This window comes from Siphateles boraxobius, unplaced genomic scaffold, assembly GCF_051911475.1.
Source record: "Siphateles boraxobius isolate OS27281-9 unplaced genomic scaffold, OSU_SipBor_1 118, whole genome shotgun sequence".
Lineage (NCBI taxonomy): Eukaryota > Metazoa > Chordata > Actinopteri > Cypriniformes > Leuciscidae > Siphateles > Siphateles boraxobius.
This window is the reverse complement of record NW_027508720.1, coordinates 2,886,087-2,900,897: the sequence shown is the minus strand read 5'-3', so window position 1 is coordinate 2,900,897 and position 14,811 is coordinate 2,886,087. Positions and strand designations below refer to the sequence as shown.

Below are 14,811 nucleotides of genomic sequence, written 5' to 3'. Positions count from 1 at the left end.
CATTTATCTTGCTCTCTGATCCCCTACAAAACGTCTGTACCACTTCCATTGCTTTTTTAACACTCTTTATCTTTAACCATTATCGTTGTATCGTCTGCGTATTGAAATATTTTTTTTCATTTTCCCCACTCTTCAATGTCTATCCCTCTTACTACTTTATCTCTTTTAACAGCTAATCCCAAAGGTTCTGCAACTAGAGAATATAAAAGTGCTGATAGTGGACATCCTTGTCTTATTGACCTAGTTAATTTAAAACATTCTGTTAAAAACCCATTACATTTTACTCTTGTTATTGCTCCTTTATATACAATTTTAATCCATTTGATAAAACTTTCCCCAAAACCATACTCACTTAAAATCTCAAATAAATACTTATGTTCTACTCTGTCAAAGGCCTTTTCAAAATCCACACTAATAACATATCCATCCTTGTTTCTTTCTTTCATATACCTTACTCTATCTATTATACTTATTGTTGTGTCTGCTATATCCTTCCCTTTCACTCCATATACTTGATTTGTTTTGATTATGGTGGTTTTTTTGATTATGGCTTTAATTTTTTAAATCTGCTTTTTCTCCTTTTCTTTTACATATCAACTTAATTAATCCCATCCCCATTCTCTGATTCATTTCATCTTTCTTAAAAATCTCTTCATATACTTTTAAAATATCAGTTAAAAAATCCTTAAGTTATATAAAATTCATTCCCTAAACCGTCAATACCTGGGCTTTTCCTTTTATTCAGTTCACTTATTGCTCTTTTTATTTCTTCTTATCTCTAGGTCACACTCTTTTTTGTCATCCTCTCCTACTTTGGTCTTTATTTGTTTCAATAATTCTAGTTTTTCTTCCTCCTTTACTCCTTCTGCTTTGAATAGCTTTCCATAGTATGCTTTTATTGCTTTTAGTATCTCTTCATTTGTTTCCACTATCTCTCCATCTTCCCTTTGTATTCTTTTAATTGTTTGTGACATTCCCCTTCTTTCCAAATCAAAAAAAAAAAAAAACTTAGTACATTTCTCTCCTTCCACTGTATACTTTGCTTTACTTCTTAATAGTGCCCCATTATATTTATTCTCTTATATTTCTTTCAGTTTTCCCTCTATTTCTTTTATTTTTTGTATATCCTTTTCATTCGTTCAATTCCTTTTCTAGTTGTTCTCGTATGTCTCTTTCTTTACCCTTTTTACATCTCTGAATTATCCCACAATATTTTATGCTAAAATTTATTAAATACTTCACATTTTCCCACCAAATCTTTTGTCTTCTCTATACATTCCATTTACTTTTTCCTTTGTTATAATTTCTTGTACACTTAAAACATAGTCTTCGTTCATTAAAAACCCTGTGTTTAAAACCCATACTCCCGGCCCTCTTTTCACTGTATCCCAATCAATTTGCATAAAAATAGGTTTGTGATCACTTATACTTGTTTCTTCATATCTTTATATTTTCTAAATAGCTTTCCATATTCCGTGTACATAAAATAAAATCAATTCTTGTTTCACAAATAAAATTCCCCACAATTTGTCTTGAAAATTCTTTTCTCTTTTCATTTCTTTCCCTCCATACATCAATCAATTCATTTTCTTCCATCAGCCCTTTTAACTCTTTTCTTCCTGTATCTGTCTTAAAAACCATTCCTTCAGCCATGTCCAGTTTACTAAAAACAACATTAAAATCCCCCATAGTACCAATTTCCTTATATTTCCTTAAAAGTTCCCTTAAACCATTAAAATATTTCCTCTTCTTAATCTCTTCCGGTGGTGCATGCACATTTATCACAAGTATTTTGTTCTCTTCATATTCCATTTCAAAACCTATACATTTCCCCACTTTATCTTTATATACTACTTTAGATTTTATCTCTATTTTCTCTTATTAGTACTGCAACTCCTCTTCCAAATCTATCATCCCCGTTGTTGTATAAAATCTCTCCATTCCACTTTTTTCTTATTTCACTTATATGCAAGTCTTTCCAGTTCGTTTCTTGTAACATTATCACATCTTCTCTTTTACACATTTCCTTCACTTTTTCAAATTTCCTCATGTCCATTAAACCTCTAGCATTAAAAGTAACCATTCTTAAAATCATGACACAAAAAAAGTTCTTAAAGACATTGCTAAAATCCATCTTTTCATTCATTCTCCTCAGAGTCCTTTACCAGCTCCTTTTCATCTATACTTTGTTGCTCACCTTTTAAAGTCACTCTTTTTCTCACTCCTTCAGTGTTCGGTTTTATCTGTATTTATCTTCTCCTTTTATTTGATGGAACTACATTGTCATCTTCTTCATTTTCCGCTTCCTTTTCCATTTCCACATTCGTTTCCATGTCCTTTTGTTCTGCTCTGTCTACTTCACTTTCCAAGCTTACATTCATGTCCATTTGTGTCCAGTTTTTATCCTCTTGTTGTGTTTGTTTCCCCTGTTTATACTCATCGTCCATTCGTTCCTCACTTCGTTTATTTTCTTTAATTTCACTCGTCTCCTTTCCTCCGTTTTCTTCTTCTTGCTCCTTTTCTGTGTCTCTTTCTAGCACCTGCCCGCTCACCTGCTCCTCTTCTTCCTCCTCTTGCCCCGTCCAGCAGTCACATTTAGTGAGAACCTCTCGGCAATCCGGGCACTTAACAGCGTTGCAGTTCCTTGCAAAGTGGTTTTCACCTGTTGACTGTGCATCACTCTGAAGTATTGTGGTCCTTCAGCTGTTTCCAGTCATGTGCTGTATGGTAGTGACGCCACCTCCCTTGGGAACCTTACTTTTAAAAAGCGTGTGCCGTCCATAAAAGAGAACAAAATGTGACGAGAAAGGCCACTTTTAAATAGCCCAATTTTGGCAGCAGTTTTCGCTTACGGCCATACCACCTTGGTCACGCCCGATCTCGTCTGATCTCGGAAGCTAAGCAGGGTAGGGCCTGGTTAGTGCTTGGATGGGAGACCGCCTGGGTATACCAGGTGCTGTAAGCTTTTTTTGATTTTAAAAAAAAAGTCCATGAGCTTCTTCAGAAAGCCTTTAAAAGTCTCTGAGATTCTTCAGAAAGCATGAAAGAGTTTGAGTTTTTTCAAAAGTTCTTCTTAGTTAAAACAAAAAAGAGTCACTGAGTTTCTTCAAAAAGCCTGAAAAGGTCTCTGAGATTCTTCAGAAAGCCTGAAAGAGTTTGAGTTTTTTTAAAAATTCTTCTTAGTTTTCTTCATTAATGGTCTAACCTTTTAAATAGCCCAATTTTGGGAGCAGTTTTCGCTTACGGCCATACCACCTTGGTCACGCCCGATCTTGTCTGATCTCGGAAGCTAAGCAGGGTAGGGCCTGGTTAGTACTTGGATGGGAGACTGCCTGGGAATACCAGGTGCTGTAAGCTTTATTGATTAAAAAAAAAAAAAAAAAAAAAAGTCCCTGAGCCTCTTCAGAAAGCCTTTAAAAGTCTCTGAGATTCTTCAGAAAGCATGAACGAGTTTGAGTTTTTTCAAAAGTTCTTCTTAGTTTAAAAAAAAGAGTCACTGAGTTTCTTCAAAAAGCCTGAAAAAGTCTCTGAGATTCTTCAGAAAGCATGAAAGAGTTTGAGTTTTTTTTCAAAAGTTCTTCTTAGTTTAAAAAAAAGTCTCTGAGATTCTTCAGAAAGCCTGAAAGAGTTTGATTTTTTCAAAAATTCTTCTTAGTTTTCTTCATTAATGGTCTAACCTTTTAAATAGCCCAATTTTGGCAGCAGTTTTCGCTTACGGCCATACCACCTTGGGTGCAAGGAGTGTGTGCGAGTCTGAGCTGCTTCTCAAAGTGTTTGAGCTGTTTGGAGAGGAGTTTTTTAGGAAGAATCCTACTGCTTTGTTTTCTTTTTTTTTCCCCACAGCAGCAGCCGCTGTTTGTGGAGGGAAGTTATTTTTTTTTGTCTTTTTTGGGTTGGTTTAATTGAATGGAGCACATGGAGGCAAACAATGGAGTACTACAAGCAGAGCTAGCTGCTACAAAGAACAACGGGAATCGCGCTATGATGGAGGAAAAGCTGTTTGAAAAGAGCCTAACAGTGAGTGTGGGAATTGTTGGGGAGGAGAAAATCACAATGATGGAATTACTCAGAGGAATCAATGAAGTTTGTGGAGCTGTAAATGGATGTCGGTTTAAAGGAGATAAGAAGTATGAGATCACGATGAATCACATCAAAGGAAAAGAAAAGTTGATTGATGGTTTTAAAACCAGGAACTATAAAATTTTGGCCAGAGACTTGAGCAATGACGAGCTTGTTGTTTCGTTCATGAATCTTCCGGTGCACATCACAGATGAGGACATCCATGGAAAGCTAAGTGGATGGGGAGTCAAAGCAACAACTCCAATCAAGAGAAGGAAATGGCCAGGAACCGAAATCGCAGATGGAACACGCTTCTGCAAAGTTAAGTTCTCTGATACTGTTCAATCACTGCCATACTCAACCAAGTTTGAAACACTGGAGGGTGCTGAGTATTTCAGAGTAATTCACAATAGACAAGTGAAAGTGTGTCGTCTCTGCATCCAGCCTGGACATGTTTTGAGAGACTGCCCTGAGTTTACTTGCTATAAGTGTGATAAGCAAGGGCACTTTGCCAGAGAATGCAATGAACTAGGTGAGATGCAGTACGGTGATGTAATGGAGGTTACAGACTTGCCCAGTAGGGCAAATGAGAACGGAACCAGACCCATGCAAGAGGACGCAATGGGAGACACCTTGGATGATTTTGAAAGCCAGCAGTCGCATCAAGGACAGAAGGATCGCACAGTTCAAGCAGAGGGTGGTACTGCCGGCAGCCAGAAAGCGGGACCAGCGGTAGCCCTGTGCTTAATGGACAACAAAGAAAGGAGCGGGCATGTGAGTGAAACAACTATTGTCAGTGAGACCCCACAATCTTTAGCTTTTGCTAAGATTGGCTTTAAGCGTGATGGAACTAAAAAAGATGATGATGTTTATGATGATGATGATAATGTTGATGAGGAGGAGGACTGTGATGATGATGGTGATGATGACGATGATGATGATGATGAGTATGATGAGCATGATTTGTATGAAGATTTGATTGCTGAAAATACGCAACTCCTTAGGGTAAAAAAAAGACTACTAAGTGACAAGAGAGAAAAGGGAGACCTAAAGAAAAAGAAGTGAGGTTCATCTTTCTTCTTTTAACTTCAGACCAACTGCTGCCATGATTAAAGTTGCATCCTTAAATGCTAATGGTCTAGGCAATATGTGTAAATTTGAAAAGATCCTAAAAACTGTGAAAGCTGACATATATTGCTTTCAAGAAACAAACTGGGACAACAATAAAATGAGAGAGGTGAGGAAAAAGTGGCCTCATCATGTTTTTGTGAGTCATGGCAGTAGTAGGTCTTGTGGAGTTGCTTGTCTGTTCAAAACCAATGGTGTAGAAAATGTTAAGGAGGTGTATGCTGATAGTGATGGAAGAGTTTTAGTTATAGATTTTGAGTATCAAAGTTGTGTTTTCAAATTGATTAATGTTTACGACGAAAAATTGGGAGAAAAGACATTTTGTGGACGAGGGGTGGAATAGTTTTTTTCTGTTTGGAATGGTAAAGGAAAAGAATGTAAAAGGAAACTTGTATCTCTTAAATATGGTACTAAGCTATGCAAGGTATGCTGTAAGGCTGAGGAGGAATGTAGCATATTTTAATAAAAGAAAGGAAAATGTGTGGTGTGTTTTCAAAGCTTTGTTAAAGCAGCACATAAGAATGATTTATACTTATATGGATATTGATTTTTGTGTTCTTTTTGTTGATGGAAGCAAATTTATTTCTGTAACAGCATTGAATGAACTTGTATTTAATTTTTAATAATGTTCAAATAGAAGACTGTTGAAAATGTAATGTTGAAATTTATGATTTATCTACTGTAAAAATGTTTAATACTTTTATAATAAAAAAAAATTATAAAAAAAGTCACGCCCGATCTCGTCTGATCTCGGAAGCTAAGCAGGGTAGGGCCTGGTTAGTACTTGGATGGGACACCGCCTGGGTATATCAGGTGCTGTAAGCTTTTTTGATTAAAAAAAAAAGAGTCCATGAGCTTCTTCAGAACGCCTTTAAAAGTCTCTGAGATTCTTCAGAATGCATGAAAGAGTTTGAGCTTTTTTCAAAAGTTCTTAGTTTAAAAAAAGAGTCACTGAGTTTCTTCAAAAAGCCTGAAAAAGCCTCTGAGATTCTTCAGAAAGCCTGAAAGAGTTTGAGTTTTTTCAAAAATTCTTCTTAGTTTTCTTCATTAATGGTCTAACCTTTTAAATAGCCCAATTCTGGCAGCAGTTTTCGCTTACGGCCATACCACCTTAGTCACGCCCGATCTCGTCTGATCTCGGAAGCTAAGCAGGGTAGGGCCTGGTTAGTACTCAGATGGGAGACCGCCTGGGAATACCAGGTGCTGTAAGCTTTTTTATTTTCTTCATTAATGGTCTAACCTTTTAAATAGCCCAATTTTGGCAGCAGTTTTCACTTACGGCCATACCACCTTGGTCACGCCAGATCTCGTCTGATCTCGGAAGCTAAGCAGGGTCGGGCCTGGTTAGTACTTGGATGGGAGACCGCCTGGGTATACCAGGTGCTGTAAGCTTTTTTGATAAAAAAAAAAAAAAAAAAAAAGAGTCCCTGAGCTTCTTCAGAAAGCCTTAAAAGTCTCTGAGATTCTTCAGAAATCATGAAAGAGTTTGAGTTTTTTCAAAAGTTCTTCTTAGTTTAAAAAAAAAGAGTCCCGAGCTTCTTCAGAAAGCCTTTAAAAGTCTCTGAGATTCTTCAGAAATCATGAAAGAGTTTGAGTTTTTTCAAAAATTCTTCTTAGTTTTCTTCAATAATGGTCTAACCTTTTAAATAGCCCAATTTTGGCAGCAGTTTTCGCTTACGGCCATACCACCTTGGTCACGCCCGATCTCGGAAGCTAAGCAGGGTAGGGCCTGGTTAGTACTTGGATGGGAGACCGCCTGGGAATACCAGGTGCTGTAAGCTTTTTTGATAAAAAAAAAAAAAAAGAGTCCCTGAGCTTCTTCAGAAGGCCTTTAAAAGTCTCTGAGATTCTTCAGAAAGCTTGAAAGAGTTTGAGTTTTTTCAAAAGTTCTTCTTAGGCGCCCTAGAGCAACCATGAAGTAGTGTGGCAGTAGTGGGTGAGGAAGGCTCACCAAACGTGTTTCTGTGTTTTTTCGTTTGTTTTTGTCAGAATCAGTGTTTTTTTGTAAGTTTTTTTGTTTTGTTTTTTGTTTAAGCTAAATCCTCCCAACAGCGTGTTTTTCTTTGATGGATGGATAAAGGTTAACGGACATTGCAATGGCTGGAGTACCACGAGGGCGAAACGACCACGGACCGGACGAACAACAAAGAGATGGACAAGAACGGGGGAAAGAAGCGAGAAAGGAGAAAGCGAAAAGGATGTACAAAAAGGAAGTGACAATAACGGTTGATTTAAGAGATGAAAAAGAGATGAGAGCGATGGATATGATAAAAGCAGTGTCGGAGAAGATCAGAGAAGGAAAGATTTTGGCAGTGAGACCTAAACAAACAAATGAATATGAAGTTACACTTGAACGGGAGGAGGATACGGGATGCTTAATGGACAGATTGGATATTAAAGGAATGACATTCGAGGTAAAGAGTCTTCACAACAGGGACTGGAAAATCTTTTGTTCCGTTTCATTTCCTTCTATTAAAATGTCCTTTATTTCTTTTTCTCCCATTATCGCTAAACCTAACGGTTCAGCTACTAATGTATATAGTAAAGCTGACAAGGGGCATCCTTGCCTTATGGATCTAGAGATTTCTACATAATCTGTTAAAAAAACATTTATTTTAAAACAACTAAAAATATCTGTATAAAAACATTTCATCCACTTTATAAAATTATTCCCAAAACCAAATCGTTTTAATAAAATCAAATAAATATTTATGTTCCACCCTATCAAATGCCTTTTCTAGATCTATACTGAATAAAAAACCATCACCCTTTTTCTCTTTCATATAGCAAATTAAGTCTCTAATGCTCATCACCGTGTCAGCTATGTCCCTTCCTAATACACCGTACGCTTGGTTGGTTTTGACGATATGAGGAAGTACTCTTTTAAAGGTTGTATCAGTGATTTCTGGCCCCAAAATAAATGTCTAATCTTTCCTAACGATCAGCTAGCTGCTCGCCCCATAAGCATGCCGTCCAAAAACCGCGTCTCTGTAGGCAGCCTAGGCTCTGAGATCTCCACACAAAAACAAATGGGTACAACCACCACTCAAAGCCAAAATAAACAGTGTTCCAACCAATCACTGACAGGGGCGGGTGTTGCTCCGATTTCGCGTCCAGCCGTGCACGAGCGCAAAACCTCACAACACCCGCCCCTGTCAGTGATTGGTTGGAACACTGTTTATTTTGGCTTTGAGTGGTGGTTGTACCCATTTGTTTTTGTGTGGAGATCTCAGAGCCTAAGCTGCCTACAGAGACGCGTTTTTTGGACGGCATGCTTATGGGGCGAGCAGCTAGCTGATCGTTAGGAAAGATTAGACATTTATTTTGGGGCCAGAAATCACTGATACAACCTTTAAGTCTATTAGCAAAGATCTTTGCTAATATTTTATAGTCAGTGTTAAGCATACTTAATGGTCTATAATTATCCAAATCATCTTTATTCCCTTTCTTTTTATAAATGATCTTAATCATTCCTTTTTTCATACTCTCACACAATTGTCCGTTCTGAAAGATAACTAAGAAAAGATCTCTCAAAATCGGTATTAAAACATATTTAAAAACCTTATAAAATTCTGATGATAAACCATCTAGACCAGGACATTTCCCATTACTTAATTGCATTATAGCTTCATTTATCTCCTCTTCTGTTATGTCTGTATCACACATTTTTTTATAATCTTCTTTTACTTTCACTTTAATTTGATTTAACAAGAATTCTTCATCTTCCTCATTAACTCCTTCTGTTCTAAATAAAACACCATAAAAATCCTGAACCACTTTTAAAACCGCTTCTTTATCTTTTATGTTTTTACCTTCCAATGAAACGTTCTTTATTAAATCAGCTTTTTGTCTAGTCTTTTCTACTTCGTAAAAAAATGTTGTACTTCTTTCTCCTTCCACCGTATTTCTTATCTTGCTTCTTATTCTAGCACCTGCACATTTATCCTCTTCCATTTTTTAAAATTATCTTCTAGTACTACTATTTTCCTAATGTCCATGTTTCCTTCAGTTACCTTTTTCATTTCATTTTCCCATTCTTTATTTAATTCTCTTTCTTTAGCTCTTTTTGCTTTCTGTATTCTCTTAGAGCATTCTATATATCATCTTTTAATTATTTAATAATTAATATAATTTTATATTTTCCCACCACACACATATTGCTTCATCATATAAAACATCATCTACACTATTAATAATTAAATTTTCCATTTCCATTTTATAAATATCATTCTTTAAGAGTTCTGCGTTAACCACCCATACACCTGGTCCTCTTTCCACTCCACTGAAATCCATCATTACGTATAAAAAATCATGGACACTCCCACTATACATTTTATAAAAAACTCTTGAAATAAAATGCTCAAATCTTCTGTCACATAAAAGAGAATCTATTCTACTTTGTTTTAAACTGTTATTCACTCACTGTCTTCTTGAATATTCTCTCTTAACTGTGTTTCTATCTCTCCATACATCTACTAATTTGTATTTATCCATCATACATTTCAATTCTTTTCTTCCAACATCAGCTCTGTACACCATATGATCTTCAACATCTTTCCATTCTAAAACAGTATTAAAATCTCCTATAACAATGACATTCTTCCATCCATTGATTAAAATTCTCAATTCTTTAAAAAAAGTAACTCTTTCTGTATCTTCATTTGGAGCATGTATGTTGCATGTTGTTATTTCCTCCCCCCTATCCATGATTTTGACAGTTAAAATCCTTCCATGGTTATCTTTGAATAGAACATTTGTTGATTCTACTACTCCCCTTCTGATGAGTATCGGCAGACCTTTTTTTTTTTACATCATTATTATACCATATTTCTCCATCCCAACATTTTTTTAAATCATCTAGTATTGTTTCATTCCATCCAGTCTCTTGAATACATATAATATCACTTTGTTTTGTTAAAGTAATCACATTTTCAAACTTCCATTTGGATGACAACCCTCTAACATTAATCGAGACCAAACATAAATGACTCATAATAAAATAAATAAAAATAAATGAATAAATAAATAAATAAAAAAACACAAACCAAAAACAACCCATAATCCATATGTGGTCTCTCTTAAGATCTACAAATATATATCTACTTTATCCTCATTTATCCTTGTTCTGTTCTTCTCTTCTTAACTTTTGTTTCTTTAATACTTGTTCAATATTTATTTGCACTACTGTACTTTTCCAACCCAGTTTCCTCATCTCTTACCTTCTCTTTATTCCGCCCATCTTCAATTTCACTCAGTGTCACACCTTCCACCTCTTCAATTTGTCCATCACCAACAGTAGAGTGTTGTATCTCAGTCTCTGCCATATACACTTCCATTTCTTTATCTCCATTGTCCTCTCTCCTCATGCATTCCTCCTTTTCTTGTTGACATAAATCCTCAGAAATTCCATTCACCTCCTGGATGTCGTCCTTCCTTCTACAACTGCTTGTCTCCTCCATTTGGTCCTGCACCTCTGTCTCCATTTCTGAATTACCCTCCTCTTCAGATTCACATGTGCACCTCATCCATGTCTTTTCACAGCTTTGGCACCGCTAGGCTTGGCAGTCCCGCGCAAAGTGCCCCTGTTCCAGACAATCTCTGCAGATATATTTAGGACAGTCTTTTTTTTCATGATCTGTGCTTGTACATAATCTGCAAGTCTTAAGTTGGTTATCATGAATTACTCTGAAGAATTTCGGTCCATCCTCCGTGTCAAACTTCACATTGTATGGCAAAGTCACAATGTCCTGTGGGAATTTTACCCTTAAGAACCTCGTTCCATCTGCGACAGTAGTGCCCGGGTAATATCTCCTTCTTAACGGAAGAATCGGATTTACTCCCCAATCCACCAGCTTCTGAATTATTTCATCATCTTTTATGTAGTTGGGCAAATGCAAAAAAGAGACCATTCTTTCAATTTCACATAGTTTTTTGATCTTACAGAATTGTCCTTCAACCAGTAATCCATCCCTTAGCTTGTCACAGTCCATCTTATTTTCCATTGTTAGTTCATAGTCAAAATTACTTTTTTCCTCAGTCCATACAGTTTTCCAATTCCAGTCTTGTCTTCCACAGCCTTTATTATCATCATCACGGTTATTTTCTCTGGATCATTAACAGTCATTGTTAGTGTTGCTTCTTTTTTGTAGTCTCTCTGATATTTCGATTGGCTTTTTATCTGTTTCATTGTCTCATTTCTTTGACCTTTTTCTCGTCTTCCATCCATATAATTTCTTGATTGTTTACCTTGACTTTTTTGTAGTTCTTCTGTTCCTCTACTTCTTACATCCATTCCATTCTTTTTTTCCCCTCATGGCAACCATTGCCCATGTTTGATGTCATCTTTATCTTTTCCATTGTCCTTTTCTTTGTTCCGTTCTGTGTAGTCGTTATCCTCAGTCTCTTGGTCTAATATCCGTTCCTGTTCCATAGCCGTAGTATCAGTCATTTTGAAAAAATAAAACCTCAGACAGTAAAAATAACCTGTCTGAGGTTTAAACAAACCTAATTTAAGAAGAAAACTATAAACTTACTAAATTATCAAAAGAAAATCACAATAAAGAAAAACAAAAAATAGGAGAACCTTTCTCTCCAAACTGCCACCTCACACTTCCTGGATCAGACGAGATCGGGCGTGACCAAGGTGGTATGGCAGTAAGCGAAAACTGCTGCCAAAATTGGGCTATTTAAAAGGTTAGATCATTAATTAAGAAAAATAAGAATAATTTTTGAAAAAACTCAAACTCTTTCAGGCTTTCTGAAGAACCTAAGAGACTTTTTCAGGCATTTTGAAGAAACTCAGTGACTCTTTTTTTAAACTAAGAAGAAACTTTTGAAAAAACTCAAAATCTGCCATGCTTTCTGAAGAATCTCAGATACTTTTAAAGGCTTTCTGAAGAAGCTCAGGGACTCTTTTTTTTGTTTTATTTTTTTAAATCAAAAAAGCTTACAGCACCTGATATTCCCAGGCAGTTTCCCATCCAAGTACTAACCAGGCCCGACCCTGCTTAGCTTCCGAGATCAGACGAGATCGGGCGTGACCAAGGTGGTATGGCCGTAAGCAAAAACTGCTGGCAAAATTGGGCTATTTAAAAGGTTAGACCATTAATGAAGAAAACTAAGAAGAATTTTTGAAAAAACTCAAACTCCTTCAGGCTTTCTGAAGAACCTAAGAGACTTTTTCAGGCATTTTGAAGAAACTCAGTGACTCTTTTTTTAAACTAAGAAGAAACTTTTGAAAAAACTCAAACTCTTTCAGGCTTTCTGAAGAACCTAAGAGACTTTTTCAGGCATTTTGAAGAAACTCAGTGACTCTTTTTTTTAAACTAAGAAGAAACTTTTGAAAAAACTCAAAATCTGCCATGCTTTCTGAAGAATCTCAGATACTTTTAAAGGCTTTCTGAAGAAGCTCAGGGACTCTTTTTTTTTTTGTTTGAATTTTTTTTAAATCAAAAAAGCTTACAGCACCTGATATTCCCAGGCGGTCTCCCATCCAAGTACTAACCAGGCCCGACCCTGCTCAGCTTCCGAGATCAGACGTGACCAAGTTGGTACGCCCGTAAGCGAAAACTGCTGCCAAAATTGGGCTATTTAAAAGGTTAGACCATTAATGAAGAAAACTAAGAAGAATTTTTGAAAAATCTCAAACTTTTTCAGGCTTTCGGAAGAATCTCAGAGACTTTTTCAGGCTTTTTGAAGAAACTCAGTGACTCTTTTTTTAAACTAAGAAGAACTTTTGAAAAAACTCAAACTCTTTCATGCTTTCTGAAGAATCTCAGATTTTTTTAAAGGCTTTCTGAAGAAGCTCAGGGACTCTTTTTTTGTTTTGTTTTGTTGTTTTTTTTTAAATCAAAAAAGCTTACAGCACCTGGTATTCCCAGGCGGTCTCCCATCCAAGTACTAACCAGGCCCGACCCTGCTTAGCTTCCGAGATCACACGAGATCGGGCGTGACCAAGGTGGTATGGCCGTAAGCGAAAACTGCTGCCAAAATTGGGCTATTTAAAAGGTTAGACCATTAAAGGAGAGGTGAAATAATCTAAAAATAGATTATTTTAGTGAAAAATATCCTTAAAAGTCACACTTTAAATGTAATAGAGGTTGACAGGAGAAAAGATCGAGACGAACGGGAAAAGTTAGAAGCGCACATTAAAAAAGAAGACTGAAACCATCTAGATTTAGGCCAAACCAAAAGAAAATCTAATTTTATTATATTCTCTTTCACTTACTTTTTCCTTGGTGAGTACCATTTTTGCTATAATATATATATATATATATATATATATATATATATATATATAAGTGGTTTTGAAATATGGAAAGTAATCATTTGAAATGTAATGTAATGGATATATGTCCCGGTGTGGGTTTTGTGTCTTGTCATGTTCAGTGGTTCCCTGTCTTGTCTATTAGTTATCCTAAGTGTTTCCTATTAACCACGCCCCCTTGTTGTCTTGACTTGCTCGTGTGTCCCTGATTATTTAAGCCCTGTGTTTCAGCCTTGTCTTGGTGAATTCTTGTTTAATGTTTGATTGTTTACACAAATGTTTGTTGTTCCTATATTTAAATCCTGTTCCTGAGTCCGGTTTCCTGTCTAAGTTTGTGTAGTTTGTAGTCTATTGAATAAAGTGTGCTGCAGTTGGATCCTGCCTCATCTCTACTTCAACCGCACCTCGTAACAGAATAACTCACCGCATTGAGATCCAGCAGCCATGCCTACCTTGAGCCCTGACTTCCAGATCATCCATCTCCGTCAGGAGAATCGCGCCATTGAGGATTATGTTTCGCTGATTTAATTGAGCTGGCACATCTTGCGCAAATGAGCACCGACTGCCTGGTGATCTTCTTCCACGGGGGATTATCTGAACCGCTCCGGTCATTGATGCCCGACCATGATCTGCACGGGTCTTTAGAGTGGTATATCGACCTGGACCTGTTGTGGAGCGGCTCTTCGTTTACTGTGGGCGAAGGAGGAGAAGAAGCTTCGAGAGCCTACACTTCACGTCAGCCCAGTCGAGCCCGCGCTCCACGTGAGCCCTACCCAGGACGCGCTTCACGTCTGCCCAGCCGAGCCTCGACTCACGTCTGCCCAGCCGAGCCCGCGACTCACGTCTGTCCAGCCGAGCCCGCGACTCACGTCTGTCCAGCCGAGCCCGCGACTCACGTCTGTCCAGTCGAGCCCGCGACCCACATCTGTCCAGCCGAGCCCGCGACTCTCGTTTGCCCAGCCGAGCCCGCGACTCACGTCTGTCCAGCCGAGCCCACGACTCCCGTCAGCCCAGCCTAGCCCGCGCTTCTCGTCAGCCCAGCCGAGGCTGCGATTCACGTCAGCCCCGACGAGCCCATGCTCAGTGGTGGACAGTAACGAAGTTAAAGTAATTTGTTACTGTACTTGTTGAAGATTTTATTATTTAGAAAACAAGCAATTTTGCTATATATTTGGACACAATTATTTCTTCTGTCTGTGACTTTGGATTTCCTCTGTGTATGTGAAAGACCTTGAATGGAATGTTGTGCCTTTCCACACGTTGTGCCTTTCGAACTGCGTTCGAAAATAAAGTCTAATTATTTCTGGCATCAAAGATCTCTGCGAAGTTATTTTTCTTAAGTAGCTTTTTTGCGTATC

General features: G+C 37.4%; 6 non-coding genes and 2 pseudogenes across 6 annotated transcripts; 5 read left to right on the top strand and 3 right to left on the bottom strand.

Moving 5' to 3' along the window:
- Positions 1-2,846: 2,846 nt before the first annotated feature.
- LOC143711368 (5S ribosomal RNA) lies at positions 2,847-2,965 on the top strand. Its single transcript, XR_013194825.1, has one exon. It is a non-coding gene; the product is annotated as a 5S ribosomal RNA (ribosomal RNA).
- A 273-nt stretch (positions 2,966-3,238) lies between these two features.
- Positions 3,239-3,357, top strand: LOC143711356 (5S ribosomal RNA). The gene has a single exon (XR_013194820.1). It is a non-coding gene; the product is annotated as a 5S ribosomal RNA (ribosomal RNA).
- Positions 3,358-6,280: 2,923 nt separating this feature from the next.
- Positions 6,281-6,399, top strand: LOC143711343 (5S ribosomal RNA). Its single transcript, XR_013194813.1, has one exon. It is a non-coding gene; the product is annotated as a 5S ribosomal RNA (ribosomal RNA).
- Positions 6,400-6,460: 61 nt separating this feature from the next.
- On the top strand, positions 6,461-6,579 carry LOC143711369 (5S ribosomal RNA). The gene has a single exon (XR_013194826.1). It is a non-coding gene; the product is annotated as a 5S ribosomal RNA (ribosomal RNA).
- Positions 6,580-6,859: 280 nt separating this feature from the next.
- On the top strand, positions 6,860-6,968 carry LOC143711373 (5S ribosomal RNA; annotated as a pseudogene).
- Positions 6,969-12,130: 5,162 nt separating this feature from the next.
- LOC143711361 (5S ribosomal RNA) lies at positions 12,131-12,249 on the bottom strand. The gene has a single exon (XR_013194821.1). It is a non-coding gene; the product is annotated as a 5S ribosomal RNA (ribosomal RNA).
- Positions 12,250-12,642: 393 nt separating this feature from the next.
- On the bottom strand, positions 12,643-12,751 carry LOC143711386 (5S ribosomal RNA; annotated as a pseudogene).
- Positions 12,752-13,042: 291 nt separating this feature from the next.
- LOC143711334 (5S ribosomal RNA) lies at positions 13,043-13,161 on the bottom strand. Its single transcript, XR_013194810.1, has one exon. It is a non-coding gene; the product is annotated as a 5S ribosomal RNA (ribosomal RNA).
- Positions 13,162-14,811: the final 1,650 nt, after the last annotated feature.